The 20,451-nt window shown below is 41.3% G+C and overlaps 2 long non-coding RNA genes across 2 annotated transcripts; both read left to right on the top strand.

The window, feature by feature from the left end:
* Window positions 1–821: 821 nt before the first annotated feature.
* Window positions 822–9,040, top strand: LOC143844210 (uncharacterized). The gene is made up of 4 exons (XR_013233864.1): window positions 822–956; window positions 7,145–7,230; window positions 7,519–7,565; window positions 8,606–9,040. It is a non-coding gene; the product is annotated as an uncharacterized LOC143844210 (long non-coding RNA).
* A 7,365-nt stretch (window positions 9,041–16,405) lies between these two features.
* Window positions 16,406–19,055, top strand: LOC143844209 (uncharacterized). The gene is made up of 3 exons (XR_013233863.1): window positions 16,406–16,492; window positions 18,374–18,447; window positions 18,938–19,055. It is a non-coding gene; the product is annotated as an uncharacterized LOC143844209 (long non-coding RNA).
* Window positions 19,056–20,451: the final 1,396 nt, after the last annotated feature.

The raw sequence follows: 20,451 nt of genomic DNA, 5'->3' as shown, positions 1-20,451 counted from the left end.
AAGAATTTATTTTAAGTATGACCAGTATTGTATAGGACTGGAAATGATGGTTTCTCACAGTAACAATAGGCTCAGAATACGTAGTGGAGAGATAAACATAGGAAATATGACTCTCTTCAATTAACCCAGGATAGTGTTATCAGAAATCTGTAGCAATGACTGCACTTTCCCATGCTGGAATTCAAACCATTTGTGGCAAGAGATATTATGGAAGGGATCTCAAATTATGAGATGTGTTTTAAAAAAACAAAATGAGTGTAAATTTTATATTGCTTGTCCTTTACTTTCTGTGTATTAACATTATGCTTATTGTTATTTTACAGGTACTGTTCTGCAACTGTAAAAAGAGAGACACGTTTTAGTTAAGTTTTTATGTTATGTTTTTATGAGATACAGGATTTAAATTCTCATTGAAACTCTAACAGTGAGAGCCATCCAAAAGGCCCCTGAAATGTGGCAGGAGCCCGAGATGACTTTTTCTGTTAGGGAAAGGCGGGGGTTCTGTGCTGAAAGGATTTATGAGTATGTGCATGATGGGGGGAGGGGGCGTTGCTGCTTTGGGGTAAAAAAAAAATCAGGACCATTCTCAGACCAAGTGACTGCTTTGGGGTGACAGTATGAACAGAGGGCACCAATGCACTGCAGGGCTCTGGTTGTCCAAGTCAAAAGCCTGGGGCATCATGGCGGTAGATGGTAAAGGGGACGGGTGTACCTTGCTTGGAGCAGCAAAACCACTAGAATTATACCTGTAAAAAATAAGTTTTATGTAAAAGCCACGCTGGAAAGATTCACTTTTCCTATAGCTTTTCAGCCAAGGCCAATTCTGTTGGGTGGCTGAGGTGCTGAGGAAGGCGCCCTCTTGTGGTGTGAGAGAAAGGACAGACAAGGCTACGGAAAGAGAGCCGGCCGGCTGAGTGATAAAAGCTGCTGTTCTGCTATCATTGAGGCATGCCAAAGTATGTTGCTTTTTCTTTTCGTTTCTTTTTTGACAAACTATTTAAGCCTTTGGGCCAATACCAGAAACAATAATTTTGTTTGAACTGAAACTCTGCTGTTTTTCAGCTGCCAAAAAGCCCTACGCTTTTCTCTCTGTGTCTTTTGGAAGTATTTTCAAAACTTAGAACAATGCATGTTTTGTCCCCTTTTAAAGTTTGTGTCGAAACTGAAAGAATACTCAGAAAAATGTAGAGGCAAAGGAAGCTCTCAGTTTATCATTTTGCCCAAGACTGTAGTTTAGTAATACTTCCATGAATAAACATACAACGGTAGTAGATTAAAAATTTAATTGTCCCCTTTTTTTTCACTGAATGCACTAGAAAAACTCAATGCATACTTTTAAGTACGTGTCCTGCTCTTGCTGGCACTCAATAGCGTTAAGCACCTGCTAAGGCAATTTATAGATTCTGAATATCTGTATGTTTTAAGAATAAGGCTTTTCCACACAGGTTATCTGCCCAGGGAAGTGTCCTTGGGAAGTCCTCCCCCCTCCTTGCTTCCTGACAACACAGTGGTGCAATTGGGTACTTTCCAGGGTTCCCCCATGGGATTATTTGTTCTTTTGCTACCTGCTTTGCTGAGGAGTTTTGGGAAAGACTGCCCTGTGGATGGGAAAGTACAGATCTCTCCTTCCACATGGCAGCCATTTCCCCCGACACTCTCCCTCCAGTGGTCATTTCCTCTCCACAACAATGAAGGGTTTGGGTTTTTTTAAAAATCACAAATTGTATTTCATTATGTTAATATGACATTCTAACAACATGTGTAGCAGGTACTCTGAACCCCCATCATTCATTTTGACTTAAAAAGCAGAAGAAGCTGGATGTTCTGCTTATTGCTATAATGTTATTTTAATTCAATGACATTCAATTACCTTGATGATAAAAAAAAAATGAAGGAAGCCTCAGTGGACTGGGAAAGAGTCGCTGGAGGACAGGGGCAAACAATCTGCAATGAAACCTGTCACGTAGACGCTCCATTGCTTTTGTACACTTTAGGCAGCCACACTAGGAGTAGGGCATCCTCTTGAGCCTGACCTCCCCCCCCCCCAGTGGGGCAGGAACCAGCATGTCAACTAAGCACCTGATTGCATCTGGGCAGAGTCTATGTAATGCTTACTACTTTTCTGGGTTCCATATCTCAACAGGTAAGTCTGTGGGATGTTGATAGGCGGATCTGAAGCAAGCTGCTCTGAATGAATGATGTTAATTTCCCACTTACCTAACTTTTAGCTCCTTTATTCAACTATGCCAGAATAACAGTCTCTCCCACTGGCACAGCAGAGATCAAGATTGTAGGCTTGTAGTGCACCATGGAAGTTGCAGTCCCTGGGAGCCTTTGAATGCGGTGGAGATTAGATGCAAAAATTACATGTCATAAACATGGGAAATGTTTTTTTGTCTGTCAAGTCAGAGGTAACTTATGGCGACTCTGTGGGTTTGTCAAGGCATGAGATGTTCAGATGTGGCTTGGCATTGCCGCCTCTGTCTAGTGGCCTGGAATTCTTTGGTGCTCTCCCATCCAAATACTAACCTGGGCTAACCCTGCTTAGCTTCTGAGATGGTTAGGGCTGATCCTGCGTAGAGCAGGGGGTTGGACTAGATGGCCTGTATGGCCCCTTCCAACTCTATGATTCTATGATTCTATGATTGTACAAGATCAAGCTAACCTGGCAACTGTCCAGGTCATATAAGTGGCATATAAATATTGAGAAACCTGGTAAAACCCACGATATATGAAACATCGGTGATTAATCAATGGAGAAAGAAAGGTATGAATTAGCTACTACCTAATATGTGGTAAGACCGTCAACACAAATAGTGTCATACAGGAAATGATGAGCTTACATTTTTTTCCAAAAAAATCTATGCATTGGAGGGAATCAGGAGCTGGGCAGGCAGGAACTGATATGTAAAACCTAAATGTGGGTGGCCCTATGTTAGCACAGGGCTGTAGTCAGCCTACTTGGTACCAAATACCAACAGGACCAACAAGGTATTATTTCCCAGCAACTCAAGGAGCTGCTGCCAAAAAGATCAGGTGTTGCGTAGGAGACATCCATCTGACAGAGCAGGAATGCTGTGGGTAGGAGGGCAAACCAATAGGAAAACCAGCAGATGCAAAAAGAGTACATAGGACCAGACAGGCAAAATCAAGACTAGCTGTTGCCCAGCCAGATATCTGGAGGCATTTATATATAGGCATGCATGTATGTATGTGACCCCAAGTCTTCGGAAACATGGTCAGGAAAACATAAAAGACATAGGGATGCACAAGTGACTTACAGAAGTAACTATTTAATTGTCCCTGTCTTTGCTTCCTCTTCTCATTCACCACCCTCTCATCTAGGATCAGCTTGAGCATTCCACTGACCAGTCTGGGGCTGGAGCCATGATGCGCCTGGCTGCACAGGTGCTTTTGGATCCTGTACCTCCTAGGAGAGGGCCACATGCACTTCCAGGTGACAGTGCATGTGCATATTTCGGTGAGGTGTGGCTACACACACAGAGGCTCCTGGAATGTGAGGCATGTACCTCTATGCCCTGCAGCTGACCCTCGGCTACAAGCGCTTCTTGCCCTTCTCCAGCTTGAAATTGGGGCCTGACTTGGCCATGCCATTCAAACTGGCTTCATCTAGGTGTGCTAGATGCCAGTGACAACGTGCTGAGCTTTGAGCCCCAGCTCAACCAGGTGGTCATGTGGGTTCTCATGGAAGAGATACCGGCATTACAGGACCAGCTCTGGTAGGACCAGGATGCCAGCATCAATGCCCAGTTGTGCCACTTCACCTACCCAGCACTCATTTCCTCATGGTTCCTTGCAGGGACAATGTGGTCCCTTCCCAGAACCTGGCCCAGTCCCACTTCTTACCTGCTCTGGGTGTCAAATATGCTAGGTACGGCATTGCTCCCTTCTTCATGCCTACTACAACTAATTCTCTCTTCTTTCTCCCCTTCTCATGCCTATCATCACTCCTCTCCTCCCATATTTACTGTCACTCCTGCTCTTTACCTTTCTCCTTCCACACATACCTACCTCTATTTCTCTCTTCCTCTTCCCGCAAGCCTAATGTCACTCCTGCTCTCCTTCTCTTTCTCCCTTCTTCACCACATCACTCTCAATTCTCTCTCTCTCTTTCTCCCATGAGCTACTTGGATACCATGCATAGCCATGTTTTACTGGGTAGGGGTTCCTCTCTCTTTCCCCCTGGCTAGATTCCTCTGGTTTTTGTGGATGCTAAATTGTGCATAAAAGTTTTTATTGTCTATTAGAGATGTTCATATTATTCACCACACAATGGAAGCTTGATGGTTGTGAGGTTGCATATAAGCAACAACATGTCAAGGAAAAATATTATCTAGAGGACTATGCAAGCATGTTTTAGAAATAATAATGTTATTTATTATATTTATTTACAATGTTTTATGTCACTTTTCTGGTTGAGGAGGACTGTGTGTGCTTAACTGATTAATATTTGTTTAAAACTGCCTAGATTAGATCTTATTTTCAGCACTGTGGTACTATGTCACTTGTCTGCAATGGTTGCTTTTAAAGTACTTTAAAGTAAAAGCAATGAAATAAATCCCAAGGCTAATAGCATGCATTAGAGAAGCAACAAACAGCAGGTTCAAGACACTCAGATACCATAAATTAAAAATTAACAGACACATGCCACTTACAACAAAACTAACTGAACATTAAATTCACATTACAATAGTAATGTTGTTTCCTAGAGCTGAAATGAAAGTAAGCAAGGTGTCAGGAGTATCTCATTTTTATGGAGTTCTGCAGATGGGGTACCACTATGAGTAAGGCCCTTTCCCTGGTAAATATTTCTCTATATTCAGTAGGAGGAGTCACACACAGAAGGTTTTGAGATTATATCAGTTGCCAGGCAAGTTCACGTGGTAGAAAACTATGATGGCGCCAGACCAATTAGGGCTTTAAATATCATGACTAGTGCTTTGAATTGTGCCCCAAATACTCTAGGAGGCCATGAAGATCTTTAGATGTTGGTGAAATTTGCATGCTATAGCAGAACGTAGTTAACAACCTTTGTACTGTATTCTGAATAAGATGAATTTATCAAAGATTACTGAGTACCAGACATTTAATAAAAGTATATACAGATAATTAATTCATAAGTGCTATATACTGAGAAATCTAGGCTACTCTCTCACAAATATAGGTAATATGTCCTCTTAAAAATAGCATAAAGTATGGGCTCATACATTTCAGATAAAAGAATGAATCACAGTAGCTGAAGACTGTGAGATTGATCAAATTTGTTTCTATTAGAAATGGACTCTATAATAAAAGCAGTATGTTCAAGGTTTAATTGCCTCAGCATTCCAGGATCTGTTTTAATCATTAACATAAATCAGATGAAAATGTGAAAATCACTGGAAATATCATAGCTTCAATGAATGTTTTATAAAAACATATTTCTTTAGCTCAATTACCCAATCAAGAAGCATAGTATGCCCAGAGTACTGCACATGCTAGTTTTTGTGAGCGGGGGATATATCATGAATCCCTTATATACTTTATTCCCTTTTCCTGCTTGATAACTTAGGACACGTTCACGTTACATATTTAAACTCCATTAACAATCATTTGTGCTTCCTAAAGAATCCTGGAAATAGCAGTTTTGTACAAGAGAACCATGAATACTACCAGAGAATCCACAACATTTCACCCAAATAAAATACCCAATATTCTCAGGAAATCATATAATTTTGATAACAAACTGATACAAATCTGGACAGTTACTTAGGTCTTCATTGCAAAGCCATTTGAGATTATAGCAGTGAGTGCTGTAGCACCTTAAAGATGAACAACACATTCTGAAATAATCTTCAATCAATCACAACCCAGATATATGAAGTGGTTTTCTAACTAGATAGGTATAACATAGGATCTGACTTCTGCAGGATTTTCCTGTGGTTACCACATGTCCAGAAGTGAAGTAAATAGGGCCTGGGTCAAATTTACTTGTGCTGCAACCTGATACTTAAAGCATAAGAGAACTTTTCACACATCGGCTATCAATCACATTGCTGTGCTGACTTCAGGGCTCACAGTCTGCCTATATCTACTATATTAGTGAAAACGTGATGATATCATAATTTTGTTGAATGTTTCTTGAGGCAAGTTAAATTGGAGTGAGAGACAGTCGTAAAAATAACACTGGAATGCCTGCTGGGGAGCAGAGCAAACTCCCTGTACAGTTCAAAACCTAATAAATTGTCCTTGGTCCAAACTCAGTAGTCTTGGGTGAGAGGTACGGTGGTGCTACAAGCAGCAGGCTGCTCTAAGGATCCATTTAACCCAGAGCCATCTTGTAACAATTAATATGTTCCTGCAAACCACAGCTCCTGGATTCATTTTAGCAGACGTGAAGACCAGTTTATGCCCCTGGTCAAAATGTGAAAAATACGAGTCCTCTGAACAGCGAAATCTTGACTTAAATCTTGTGAAACATATTTATTTTAAATTTAAACTTGTTCTGGAGTGGTTTTCATGCTCTGAGAACTTCCTTGGAGTGTGCACTCAAAACAGACACTTGGTCTGCAGGGTGGTAAACTGTCTCAGGCCTGTCCAAGGCTTCCTCTGGTTCATGTTCATATTTCTATCCAGTATGACCAATATATATATATATATATATTTAAGTAGACTGCCGAGATCGTTAATGGACATAAAATAGCAGTCTGCACGAGAAATTTCTGCATAATACCTCAAGGTACAGGTTGTGTTTTATGAGAGTCTGATGGAGGGGGGGAGACCAAGTGGGGGGAGAACTCTCTTAAACTCAGAGTGTTTGAACACGCTGTAAAGTACATAAGGTAATCCATAAATATGCAAGATGAAAAGAAGAAAGTGGATTTCCAACGGATTCGTAAACCTTTCAAGTATGCTCTATAAGGAGAATCAAATACTTCTAATAGTGCCAAATCCTACCTGGTGGCCATTTTTCATTACATTGTATCCATTTTCAACGGCATAAACCACAGACTTCAGTTCTCTGCAGTCATCCTCTGGTCTAGACAGACAATTCTTTTGAGATCCATTTTTTTCCCTGATGGGTTTATCAGATTTCCGTCCCCCAATTTCTCCTTTATAATTTCTATTCCTGGCTTGCGTACAGCAGACCATGTGATGATTTCAAGCCACGGAAGCAGACCTTCATCGCTAATCCAGTCGGCAGCCGTGGTGACAGGAATTAGTTTAATTGTGAGTCCCTTCAGTTTGTTCTTCTTGCAAGTGACCCTACGCTTTGTTTACTCAGCTAGAACTGAACTGCTCTCACAGCAGCATTAGAAGCTACCCATATGTCTCAGAGCCCAGAAAAATAACCTGGTTTGCAAGCTAGCATTGCTGTTTGACTTCAGGTGCCTTCAGCTGTGGGAGTTCCAGTGGCCACCCTGGTATGAGTGCATGATAGGAGGGGGAAGTCTTTTTAAGAACTTGGATAAAACTATTTTCTAACATGGTGTATTTTTTTTTTGTTTATTTTCTGAGTGGAAGAACGCAGCACGACGGTCTTTCTGCAGTCCCGGATATGTAAGGTATTTAACAATCAATTCCAGAAACCAGAAGTCATTGTATACAAGGCACATCAGGGCATTGTTCCAGCCACACATTCAGTATAAATAGTACAGTGCCTTCAGTTCTACTTCATAATGAGCAAAGTAAAATCAAAGAGGTAAAGACAAGCTAATAAAATCATGAATATTAGTGAAGGTGGTATGCAGTAACTGGTATGCAGTAACAAATACAGTTCTATAGACATACCACTTATCCTTTAAAAAATGATATACATGCTGGTATGATGGCTGCAAATGAGCTTGTGATTTTCATCCAAAAAGTATTTGAGCAGGAAGTAAAACATTTTCCCAGTGGATGAAATAACATTCATTTTTGCCAATCTAAGCAAGGCCGATTTAAATTTTGTGTGTGTCCAAGTGCTTGTTCCCCCTCAGTTTAATAACCTGCAAGCTGGAAACGTTTCAAATGAAAGGCAGTTCACAGTTACTAAGCTCAGCTCTGAATATGGCTGCCATGCATGTAAACAAGTAAACCATTATGTTTCTTATTGAGATAAAGAATACAATGATAAGTGGGGACTTTTACGAAACAAAGGGCTTCCTATTGCGAGTGTGGATAATCTTCCAGAAAACCCTGTGTTTTGGCAAATCACATCAGATTAATCTATTAGGCATCTCCTTTCATTATCAAATTTCCGCTGCCTATCACAGTGGCTGCCTTATCGAGCACCCTGTTTTCAATAGCAGACCCATTCCTAAGATTTCAGGTGCTAGCCTTCCCTACTCCAAAAACAGGTGTCCCTACTGTTTTCAGTCAGGAAAGGTCCCTGCACAGAAGCCTGGGAAAGGGCAGGGGTATCAGTCACTGTTCTACCTGAAGGAACAGGTAACAGGAAACTGTTGATTCAGTGAATTGAAGTTAATTGGCACACATTACTCAGCAGTAAGTGTTTTTGTGAATTAAAATCCCTTCAAAAATGTCCTGACAAATGGGTTTCTAAAAAAGAAAATAAAAATCTCTAAACAACATTAACTTATTCTTATTACTGTGTTCTTTTTAGGGATAAATTATGATGTCAAAATACCCACTGAAAATACAAGAAAGGTTACGAAAGCAGCATGTCACCTATTTCATGCTTGTGTGTAGTGACTGGACTGCAAGGCAAATTGCCTATATTTGGAAGGAAATGGATTTCTAATCTCAACTAAAGGCTAATATTCTAAGCCAATTAGTGTGATGGATTGGAGTTTCTAGCTCTCCCCAACCCTAGTTACTCAGCTGTTTTTCCCCCTTCCCCTATCTTTGTTAAGGAAACTATACATATGGTTCAAGTTCAAATAATGTTGCTATCCAGAATCAGTGTGTGTGTACAGCATTTCATACTTCCAAGAAAAGCAGAAATTGCCAGCATATTGTAGAAGTTTAAGTGTTGAACTAGGACATAGTGGAAATCTGTATTCAGTTCACTCGACCGTGTAGGGTTTCTATAAAGGAAAATGAGTGGGTGGGAGGGTGGGTGGATGCGGGGAGAAATATTTATGCTGTCCTGAGCATTTTGGAAGAAGAGCAGAATAAAAATAAATGTTTATTTTTATTTGACTCGATGCAATGCTTTTATTTTTATCCATGGCCAGGCAGCACTAACTAGATCTTTGACCTAGCAGAAGTCTCTGTGAACACCCATATCCTTTGTTTTTTAAAGCTTTTATTCTCTCTGTATGCATTTATTACTGTAACAAAATGACACTATTTGTGGACCTGGATTTTAATATAACATTAAATGTATTCAATAATATGGCTGCTGCTATTAAATATCATTTGTTTTTAATGAATGTGGAACAATAGTAACTTTTTTGTTATATTGCTGTCTTTTTTTTGGTTGAATAGCCTATTGGCTTTAAGACCTAGATGGAATATGGAAAAAAATGAGCTGTCTATTTTTTACTGTAATAAAATAAAGGTATTCAGGAAGGCCACCGTAGAGACAAGAGGAAAAGCTTGTCTGCTTTCAGCTCCCCAGGCTGACAGCAGGACTGCTCACAGCACAAAGATGGGTCCCTGGTTATGCTTCGTGGGTAGGAAACATTTGATAAGTGCATGCCTTTGCTTCCGGTGCTCCACAGCACGGGCTTTGTTTCATCTATGGATGATTAAATGGTCTACAGGGCAATTATGAACTGGAGGAAGGAACAGCCAACTCGCTCCAGGTTTCCTCAATCAGCCTGATTGAATTTCTCAAAGGACAGCATCAGTAGCAAAAGTGGCAGCCTCAGTGACTGTTCCTCGAAAAATGTTCTGTCGCTCAGAACTGAGCTTTTATTTAACGGCTTGCTGTTTCATTTTATTATGTGCAAATTTGTGGCTTAATAGATTTACAGTTGCCATAAACTTCCAAACCGTGGAAATGACTGGACAGATTAAGAATGACCCATATGAACGTCTGACGGCATACTGAAATTTACCAATAATCCTTTAATAAAACCATATCTTTAATCACTGCTGGAACTTAAAAGATACACCACTGCAAGCATATCTTCAAATGCTTGAGGGGCTGTCATATAGATGATGCAGCAGAGTTGTTTTCTGCCGCTCCAGAGGGTCAGGCCAGAACCAATGGCACGAAATTAATTCAACAGAATTTTCAGCTAAACATTTGGAAGAGGTTCTTGACAGAGCAGTTTCACAATGGAACAGGCTTCCTCGGGAGGTGGTAGGTTCTCTTCTTTGAAAGTTTTAAAGCAGAGGCTAGATAGTCATCTGACAGAAACATTGATTTTATGAACTTAGGCAGATTGTGAGTGGGTGGACATGAAGGGGTGTGCCAGTGTTCGTCTCTTGTGGCCCTTCTTAGCATACCCAGGGAATTGCTATTTGCTGCTGTGGGCAGGTGAATTTCCTCCAGGATTTTGGAGATTTTTGGTGGCGGGATCACTTGAGCATGAAATTGGGGTCACCATGGGTGAGCAGGTAGTTGTGAGTTCCTGCATTGTGCAGGAGGTTGGACTAGATGACCCTGGAGGTCCCTTCCAACTCTATGATTCTATGAATTAATATTAATGGTACAGCAACATTTCCTAGCACTTTTATTATGATAAACTCTATCACTTTCATGGAACAGCTAAGCTGAACAAAGCAGTTATACACAATTCTGACACAAACTCCCTAACAATAAGCTAAGGACCTTGAAAAGTATTGATTTAAATTAATTTACTTTTATACACATGCTGTACTCTCATGCCAGTTTGGTGTAGTGGTTAGGAGTGTGGACTTCTAGTCTGGTTTGATTCCCTGCTTGTCCCCCACATGCAGCCAGCTGGGTGACCTTGGGCTCGCCACAGCAATAATATCAGGGCTCTCTCAGGCTCATCTACCTCACAGCATTGTGGGCAGAGGAAAGGAAAGGCAAAAGTAAGCTGCTTTGAGATTCCTTCAGGTAGAGAAAAGTGGCATATAAGAACCAACTCTTCTTCTTGATTAGTTTCAACAGTGTTATAGCATCATCAGGTGCCCAAAATCACTTATAAGCTAAATTGAAAAATTGCTTCCAAATAAGATCTTCCCTAAACTAAAGATATATTACTCATATCACATATCCTACCTAAGCTTCAGCTGTCCCTGTTTACTAGGACTCACTACTTTATGGTAAATTACATGGAAGAAAAGAACATCACCTGGTATGTAATATCCTACTAAGCTACTATGAAAGAGAAAGGATTTTCCCCCTCCAGGCAAATGACAATTTTAAGTGTCTCTGTTTTCATTAGTATTGCATCGAAATGTGTTGTATGACACTAATAATAATAACTTTATTTTTGTAGACTGCCCTTCCCTGACTGGCTCAGGACAGCTCAACTGAAAATGAAGTCATGGCATTTCACCAGCCCTACCCCCATTTACCCCTTCCCTCTGCCCAACATAGTGGGGACTGGAGATTGGTGAGCACAGTGGGTGATATATGAAGAAGGCATATTAAGGACCCATGTGAAATTGATCAAGTGTATGTCGCCTAAGCTCCTTAGAAGTAAAAGAATTACATAATACATATAAAGGGCCCCAGGCCCCAGCAAATGATAGTGTGCCATAATAGTCTAGTCATTGCTAGCACATTAAAATAAATATGCTAACAGTTTTGATGGCGTGAAGTGACAACAAGGTTTTGAATCCATAGCTTCTAGTATGAAAGGTACTTTGTTGATATTAAGGATTTGGTTTATTCAATTTCAGGGGGGGAAATCACATTTATTTCAAGATTTCCGTTGCCTTACACATCTGTAAAGGTAAAGGTTTCCCCAGTGCAAGCACCGGGTCATGTCTGACCCTTGGGGTGACACCCTCGAGCATTTTCACAGCAGACTCAATACGGGGTGGTTTGCCAGTGCCTTACCCAGTCACTACCATTTACCCCCCAGCAAGCTGGGTACTCATTTTACCGACCTCGGAAGGATGGAAGGCTGAGTCAACCTTGAGCTGGCTGCTGGGATCTAACTCCCAACCTCATGGACAGACAGCTTCAGAAAGCATTTCCGCTGCCTTACCACTCTGCACCACACATCTGTATAAGAAAGTTAACCCTTTATTGTAAAAAGAAAATTAAAGATATATCCTTTTAAGCCACAATGAAGCAGAACAATGTTTGAAAGCCAGTGTGAAATGGTACTGAGTGTGTGGGGTCTGGTTTCAGATCCCTGCTCTGCACTAAAAGGCACTGGTGACTTCCAGAGCCTATTGGTCTCTTTTTGCCTAACATCTCAGAAAGATGGTGTGAGACAGGGTTAACAACCTGGATATCTTCCATAATTGCAACTGATCTCCAGACTGCTAATCAGTTCCAATAAAGAAAACAGCTGTTTTGAAGGACAAATTCTATGGTGTTATATCCTGTGGAGGTTCAGATCCAAACCTCCCCAGGTTCCATCCCAAACTTCCAGAAATTTCCCAACCTGGAGTTGGGAGTAAATGGGAAAGAGAAAGGGATAAAGTGTACGTCACTCTGAACATCTGAAGAAGGCCTTAATAAAAATGCACTAAAGAGTTAGATTTGATAGGTAACCTTTTTTCATCTGTTGGATGATGCCAGACTCCAAGCCCCCCTTTTGCAATTTAGATGTGTCCTGAAGTTAGTTAATCTATTTGGAGAATTAGTGACAGGAGGGATACAATGGGATCTCCACCTTTATAGACTGGGTTTTTCTCCAGTTGAGCACAGATGTGCCCTTTGATGAGTTTTATGCCTAACAGCATGATAACCACTACCTGTTGAGGGAGAACCAAACAACAATCTATAAGTCCTAGTATGAGTGAGTCAATACAGTTAACAAGATGTGACATTCAATCAACAAGGAACTAGGATTTGGATTGTAGAACCAACCGGAGGTCTAAAAAACATAACTGAAGCAAAGCGTAGGTAAGTCAATCTCAACCAAGGTTACTAGCAAACACAGGGTTACTCTGGAGTTCCAGGGGGGTTACTCCAGTTGGGGTACTTAATTTTTTAAAAATACATTACATTTTTTTTAACTAACCTGGGCAACAGTCAGGAGGACAGAGTGGCTTTCTGTTCATCTGTCTGATCCACAATGGCCTTATTGAATTCACATGCAATGGCAAAGGAATGGAAGGGAAAAGCTGGATCTGTTGCACTCCCCCCCCCCTTGGCTCCTCCCATTTCCCCAATCGCAGCCTACAAAAGGATTCATTTGTTTTGTAAAAGTTACCACTTGTCTGGCATCATGCATGTGGGTTTCCCTTTGCCCTGGCATTCATTTCCATTCCTGGCAAAAATATATTCTCAGGTCTTTCTTGGATTGCCAACCTCCTGCTGGTACCTGGGGAAATCCCCAAATCACACAGATTATTTCCCCTGAGTAGAATTGCTGCTTTGTAAGGTGGGCTTTATGACAGCTGAGATTAATGCTTCCTTGTTTTGCTCAGACAAGGTACTGCACACACAGAAATGAAACTAATTTATTTAACAAGCATTTTATTTTATTAGTGATGGTTGCATACATGCTGTAAACATGTGTCTTCCAGGAACATGACAGGGAGATGTGGCCAGCTGACACCAATTTGGGGGTTATTCAAAGCCTGGAGAATATTTCAGGGGTTACTCCATTGTCAAAAGGTTGAATAAGGCTGGCATGGGTGCTAATGTGACACATTAATGGATGTAAAAATTACACCACAGGAAACTATACACAGTACTACAGACCACAGTCTCCAATAATGTATCCAAATAACTTTGTGAAGATTTTTGTACAGTGGCACCCTATTGCCTGCCCTGATGTAAAGACCCCCTGTCTAGCCCAATTCCATCATATTTTGGAAGCTAAGCAAGGCTGGCCCTACTTAGTAATTAGAACGGAGATCATCAAGGAAAACAGGGCTGTGATGTGGAGGTAGGCAATGGCAAACTACATCTGAAAACCCCACAGAGTTGCCATAAGTCAGCTGTGACTTGATGCCAAACAAGCAAACTTAAATGCTTCAGTTTTTCATAGTTTGTGGAAAGCCAGGAAAGTGGGAACCTTTCTGACCTGCTTAGGTAGGTGATTCCGCAATGGGGAAGGCACTTGTTCAGCCAGTGGTTGATTTTGCCCATTTGTAGGTTTATGCGTGCAGTTACTGTGATGGAGCATATGAGGAGAGAGTGTCCTGCAGTTATGAGGGTCCAAGGTTGTGAAGGACTTTATATGTGATAGCCTATCTTTTCAGTTGAGCTCTGTAACTGACAGACAGTGCAGTGACTGTAAAATAGGAGTCATATGCATGTTCTATCTAGCTCCTGATAATACCTTAGCTGTAGCATTCTGCCTCAACTGAAATTTTGGAATTGATTTTGAGGGGAGACCAATGTAGAGTGTATTACAGCAATTTAGTCTTGATGTCACCATGTCATGGATCCAGGTGACCAGATCAGCCAGATCAATGTAAGTGGCCATTTGTTGAGCTAGGCTGAGTTGGAAGAAAGCCTTTTTGGCAACTGCATTAACTTGCTTCAAGCAACTCGCAAGATGGCTGAAGGATGGGTGGTGGAGCTGGAGAAAGGGGAGTATTATATCCCCTTCATACCATTTCCAGTCATAATCCATGATTTAGAACTGTACAAACTCTCTAAAACTGATAAATCAGTCATTATGAACTTGTATTTTTCTGACTAAAGTGGATACCAGAATTTCTATGTTTAAATTTCATTTTAGCCAGGGACAATAGCTAGCCACACAGTACAATCCTAAATGGAGTTTACCCTTCTAAGAGCTAAATTTAAAAGGATGTAATTCTGCTTAAGACTTCACTGTTCCACTCAAATAGCTGACTTTAAAGTTAATACAAACTGTGTTGTTGGAAAGACAAAGTCATGGAGGAGTGATTTGAATGATAAATAGCTGGTATGGTTCAGAGTGGTGGCTTTTAATCTGGAGAGCCAGGTTTGATTCACCACTCCTCTACATGCATCCAGCTGAGTGACCATGGACCACTCACAGCCCCTCCTACCTCACAAGGTGTCTATTGTGGGGAGAGGAAGGGTAGGTGTTTGTAAGCTGCTTTAAGACTCCTGCCGCCCTCCAGATGTCCATTGACTACAATTCCCATGAGCCCTTGCCAGTGTTTGCTGGCAGGGGCTCATGGGAATTGTAGTCCATGGATATCTGGAGGGTCAAAGTTTGATTACCCCTGCCTTAGAGTAATAAAAAAATGGGGTACAAAAAAAAACAGCTCTTATGATGGTCCATGCCTGCATTCATTTGAGGGGTTCTCCCAAATCCCGATTCTAATGAGCTGGCCCTCTCCTCTCAACCAAATACTTTGGGGGAATCATACAAAGAGCCACTGGGGAGGGGCACAAAGGGAATAGAAACACCATGGCCAAGCCAGGTGCTCAGTCCTGGGAACTCCATGAGTCGAGTTGCTACAGGTGGCAGATAGGAACCTGGGTATACAGGAACCCAGGCATGTACCTAAGTTGCCATACCTGAACAAGTTAAGAAGAGCCTGACCACGGCCCCAGAGGGAGTTGGTGAGTGAGGAGATGCTTGCTCTTTCCTCCCTTCTTTATGGAGTAGTGGCAGGCAGTTTGAGGGCAGACCAGGGAAGTCACTGAGGGCCCAGGCAGGCAAGGAGCTGCAGCTGCCATGAAAAGAGTGTGGGAAGTGCTGGCAGGGAAAAAGACTGGTCAGGGGGGAGCGGGCGGGGGAAGAACCCAGCAGAGGAGAAAGAAGCAGCAGCAGCTGGTCACAAACTTTTCTGTTTTCCCTTGGGGCTGTGAGAAACAAAATTTATTCCTCCATTTGAGCTCCTTTATAAGTTGCTAACTTATCAACCAGCCCCTGCTCCTATGACTTTAAGAGCAGCTTGCTCTGAAGACTTTAATGCTGATTTCCACACTTTAAAAAATCTTTGCCTGCTTTCTGCAAATCTTTTGTGGTTCCCTGACATGTATAGTGTACATATATATAATATAAATATTTTGTAATTTTATTAAAAAATCATGGGTATTTCTCTTTATCCCCCTGTGCTCTCAAGTTTTGTTAAGAGTATTCAAGATGCAAAGATCTAGGGGGCAGAAAATTTATCACCATTCTACATTGTGTCTGATTCCTTGTACTTCATAATTTGTTGCTAATAACTCTGCAGGAGGCACTTATGGAGCAAGCACCCCACAAGGACACTTTCTTTCACTGTGCCATGACTGGTAATTTCTTTTAATGTCCCAAAGAATTCTGCCTCTTCTAAACCTTGCCTAGGCTTTAAGAGGGAAACTGGTCCTCAAGGTGTTAACAGGCTGAGCCCCCTCCTTCATTCCGGAGTGTTTATACCTCCCAGCTGAGGCTGATTAAGGCCAGATGGCTTGGAGGAGGTCAGCTGACCCTAGGGCAGTGGAAGAGACTAGAAGGTTGCAAGCTGAGAGAGGGAGGGTGTTTTTCTCAGATGCAAGGCTACTAGAAAGAAGGTGAGAAAGAGAAATGTAGAAAAAAGCTGCTATTATTAGAACAAAGTTTGAGTCCAGAAGCACCTTTAAGACCAACAGAGTTTTATTCAAGGTAGAAGCTTCTGTGTGCACACACACTTCTTCAGCTACAATGAAATGGAAGTTACCAGTCCACCCATAGAGGTAGAGGGAAGGCAGCAAATCAGCATGCAGCTCAAGGAAGATGCATAACAGACTCAAGGACCAAACATAAATAGCAAAGTTAGTTTATCATTTGGTTGGGTTTCATTCCAGGGAAAAGCTAGTGAAAGAAACAAATGTAAAAACTGGAGATAAATGGGCAGATGTATCCTTAATTGTGGAATACTGTGAGCAATTGACTGAAACCCTGTCATTACACTCCACCCATCTCCTCTCAAGCAGGGCAGTATCTTTACAGCATTTTCATTCAAGTGGGGTGATTGGCTGTGTATTGTTAGGGAAGTTTTGTAAGGCTGAAGGCCTGGAAGAACCAGTTCAGCATTTGGGTGATTAAAAAGAGCCATGGAAAGGATTTCTTATAAATTTAGGGTGTTTGTTGAAAAAGGTGCTTATGCAATGGCTTATTATCTAAACCAAGGGTAGTCAAACTGCGGCCCTCCAGATGTCCATGGACTACAATTCCCTGATCTAAACTATCACTTTAGGGTTTGATTGTGCATAAGAAGAGCCTTTTTTCAGATCCTGGCTTTTTATTACATGAAGGAGTCTCAAAGTGGACTATAATCACCTGCACTTCTCCTCCCCACAACAGACACCCTGTGGAAGGGCTGTGGAAGAGAACTCAGAGAGAACTGTGGATGGCCCAGGGTCACCCAGCTGAATGCATGTGAAAGATTCTCCAGATTAGAGGTTGCTGCTTTTAAGCTCTACACCAAGCTGGCTCTCAATATGCTAAGTAAGCATATTGGAAAAGAATTAACCTCTCAGAGATTTATGGCTTTGCTGTTATTGCTATTCTTCTGTTATGTTTGATGTAAGCTTCAGATGCCTTTTTATGTAGGTCCAAAATCTTTCATATACTCTCAGTGCCCCCTTGAGAATCAATGGCTATTCCATTGGATTTGCATGCAGTGGGCATCAGATGCCTCTTCAGGTACTTAGAGTAAATGCAAAAGGCTAAGCATTATATGGCAAAGGATTCTATAATCCATCTCAGAGAAGACAGAACAAGGTGATACTGTCCTGTATGTAGCATCCCCATTTGTGCGGGACAGATGGGCTAACTGCCCATTCAACAAGACATATGGCAGGCTGCTGTTGGAGGGTGGGGAGTGCATAACTATTCCCAATTATTCAAAAGTTTAAAATGTTTCCTTCTAAAGACCTGTGTTTAGCTTGCGCTCTTAGGGTTGCCAACTCTATGTTGAAAAACTCCTGGAGATGAAGTATGGCGAAAGTTGGGTTTAAGAGGGAAGGACCTCAACAGAGTATAATGCCATAAAGCAGGGGTAGTCAACCTGTGGTCCTCCAGATGTCCATGGACTACAATTCCCATGAGCATTTGCTGGCAGGGGCTCATGGGAATTGTAGTCCATGAACATCTGAAGGACCTGCCATAAAGGACACCCTCCAGAGCAGCTGTCCCCCCCCCACATAGAAACTGATCTCTGTAGTCAGGAGACCAGTGGTAATTATTGGGGAACTCCAGGCCCCACCTGGAGGTTGCTGAGCCTAACTCTAATTGTTCTTGTAAGCTAGATCTAAGGCGCTGTAGAGTAACGGAGGTTAGAATTTTTATCACCTTATTTAAAACCTGCTGAAATATATACTGACGAAACTGTTGAATTGTGTATGGAACAGTTAAGTTGGTCCTGTTTGTGGTATCATTCCTACAGTTCTCCATCCCACCTTTGCTGTTAGGTTCATCGTAAAGCCTCCAAGATATAGTTCTTCAGTCCTCCCTAGTTCTTTGGCGCACACCTTTTACACAGCTGGTAAGCATACACCAGCAAGCTTGGCCATTTGTAATTCTCATTAAAATTCTACTTGTTTTCCCAGGTTGGATGAAAAGTGATAATGCCACAGATCTAACAGTCATTAAAAACATTTTCATACTCCTTTAGGATTAATTTGCACTGACCCAGAATTCTGTATTTGCTTAACACAAGCAGTGGACCACTTTGATGTTATCTCCTTCTATCAACAATAGCATACAGTTCCCTCCTGGGCTAAAACAGCTCTTATTCTTTGGAGAATTAGTTGTATTAATCATTTTGAAGTCCAAGAGTGCATGATCATAAATTGTGCGTATGGACCTCACTTAGCAAATCCCTGGACTCCCATTTATCAGCAATTTCCCCCCTCCTTCCTGGATATTTAGTATATAGAGAGTAATTTATTTCTGAGGCAGTGCCTTATGATATTTCTAATGCCCAAACAAAGCTGGAAAACTTTTTCAAGAAATCTCTTTTCTCATTCCTGTAGGGAAGAGAGACAAACCTTATACCTTTGCCTTAGTTTGATTCCCTCAAGTGGCCAAAAAGAAAACCACAGGCCAAACCTCCAGGAACTGAAGCCTTACAGTTATTTATTACAAGTAGTATGCTTGCTAAAGTTTTGTTACTTTATATTCTGGATTTCTGTACTGTTTCTGGTAACTGGAAATGATCCTTGGAAGCAACTTTTTAATAAATGTACTTAAATAACAAAGTCCATTAAGTACTTTCTTGCTAGGATTTGTAGATTGCTGATTGGTTCTCCCTGAACAGGTAGTGGTAATTGTGCTGTTAAGGAATAAAGCACAAGAAAGGACACATCTGTGCCCAACTGCTACATGATAAAGCATATTATGTATCTTTGAGAGAGTGTTGCCAGCCTCAGGATGGGAATTCCTGGAGATTTGGGGGTAAAGCCTGGGTAAAGTGTAGTTTGGGGTGAAAAGTGACTTCAGAGGGGCATAATGCTATAGATTCCACCGTCCAAAGCAGCCATTTTCTCCAGAGGAACTGGTCTCTAAGCCCCATATGGAGGCTAATCCTAGGCAACTTTGGAATGTTACCCAGGTAGTTCAGTCATGAGTTCCACAAAGGTTTCTAGCCAACTGATGGGGGCAGGGGGAAGAAGTTGGCTGTTCTTGCTGATTGCATGCTCCAGTTAAAGCTGTGCTAAAGCATCTGCTGAAATGTGCTTAGACCACAGACAGTTCTTCAGTGGACATTGTACTCAGTCAGAATTTCTTTATTTACCATGCTTGAGCTTTGATTGTAAGACATGTGGTCACACCTCTTGCACTGCATTATGATTTGTTTTGCCTGTAGACTCAGCAATTTCATATAATTCAAAACCTATTTACACCATGTCTCTGTGAAAAACTGTACAATAACCAGTGGCAATTATCCAAAGAGAAAGGTGATTCACAAAATGCATATACTGAATAAATATTTTTGCCTTAATGTCTAGATAATGTCTAAGCTCTTTGAAAACTTTACCTCAAGATTCTTGCCTGCAAAATATAGCTGAATCCAACACGATTAACTTGTAAATCCCCCCTCCCATTAGCTCCCTGGAGTCTTGTAACATTGAATGGAATATTAAAGAGAGATATAACTTCATAGCAGAGTCGATAGTTTTCCTAGAAGAAAACACCTTTGCTCATTTGTGTGGTTGTTGAATGGGTGCACATCTAAATAGTTCCATTGTCTCACTTTAAAACAGAACTTTCATAAGCCATTTGAAAATGAAGCCACTTGCCAATCTGTTTTGAGTGGAATAGACTCAAGGGGAAAAGCAAAAAACAGAAACAAGGGAACACTTGGAGTGAACAAATGGAAAATGTCAGTTGGGTGTACTATTGAAGTTTATCTGTGTGCCACACATTTTCATCAGCTCCTGAGGTTTTTCCATTTTGTTTAGCAAAAGGGCAAATCAAAGAGTCCAGACTAGGCTTTTAAGAAGAGGTAACTGCCAGAGTGTGTTTTCCCAGCATTTCCACCATTATA

Source organism: Paroedura picta, chromosome 9 (assembly GCF_049243985.1).
Source record: "Paroedura picta isolate Pp20150507F chromosome 9, Ppicta_v3.0, whole genome shotgun sequence".
Taxonomy (NCBI): domain Eukaryota; kingdom Metazoa; phylum Chordata; class Lepidosauria; order Squamata; family Gekkonidae; genus Paroedura; species Paroedura picta.
Note: the sequence above shows the minus strand (reverse complement) of the source record. Positions and strands in the feature narration are given on the sequence as shown.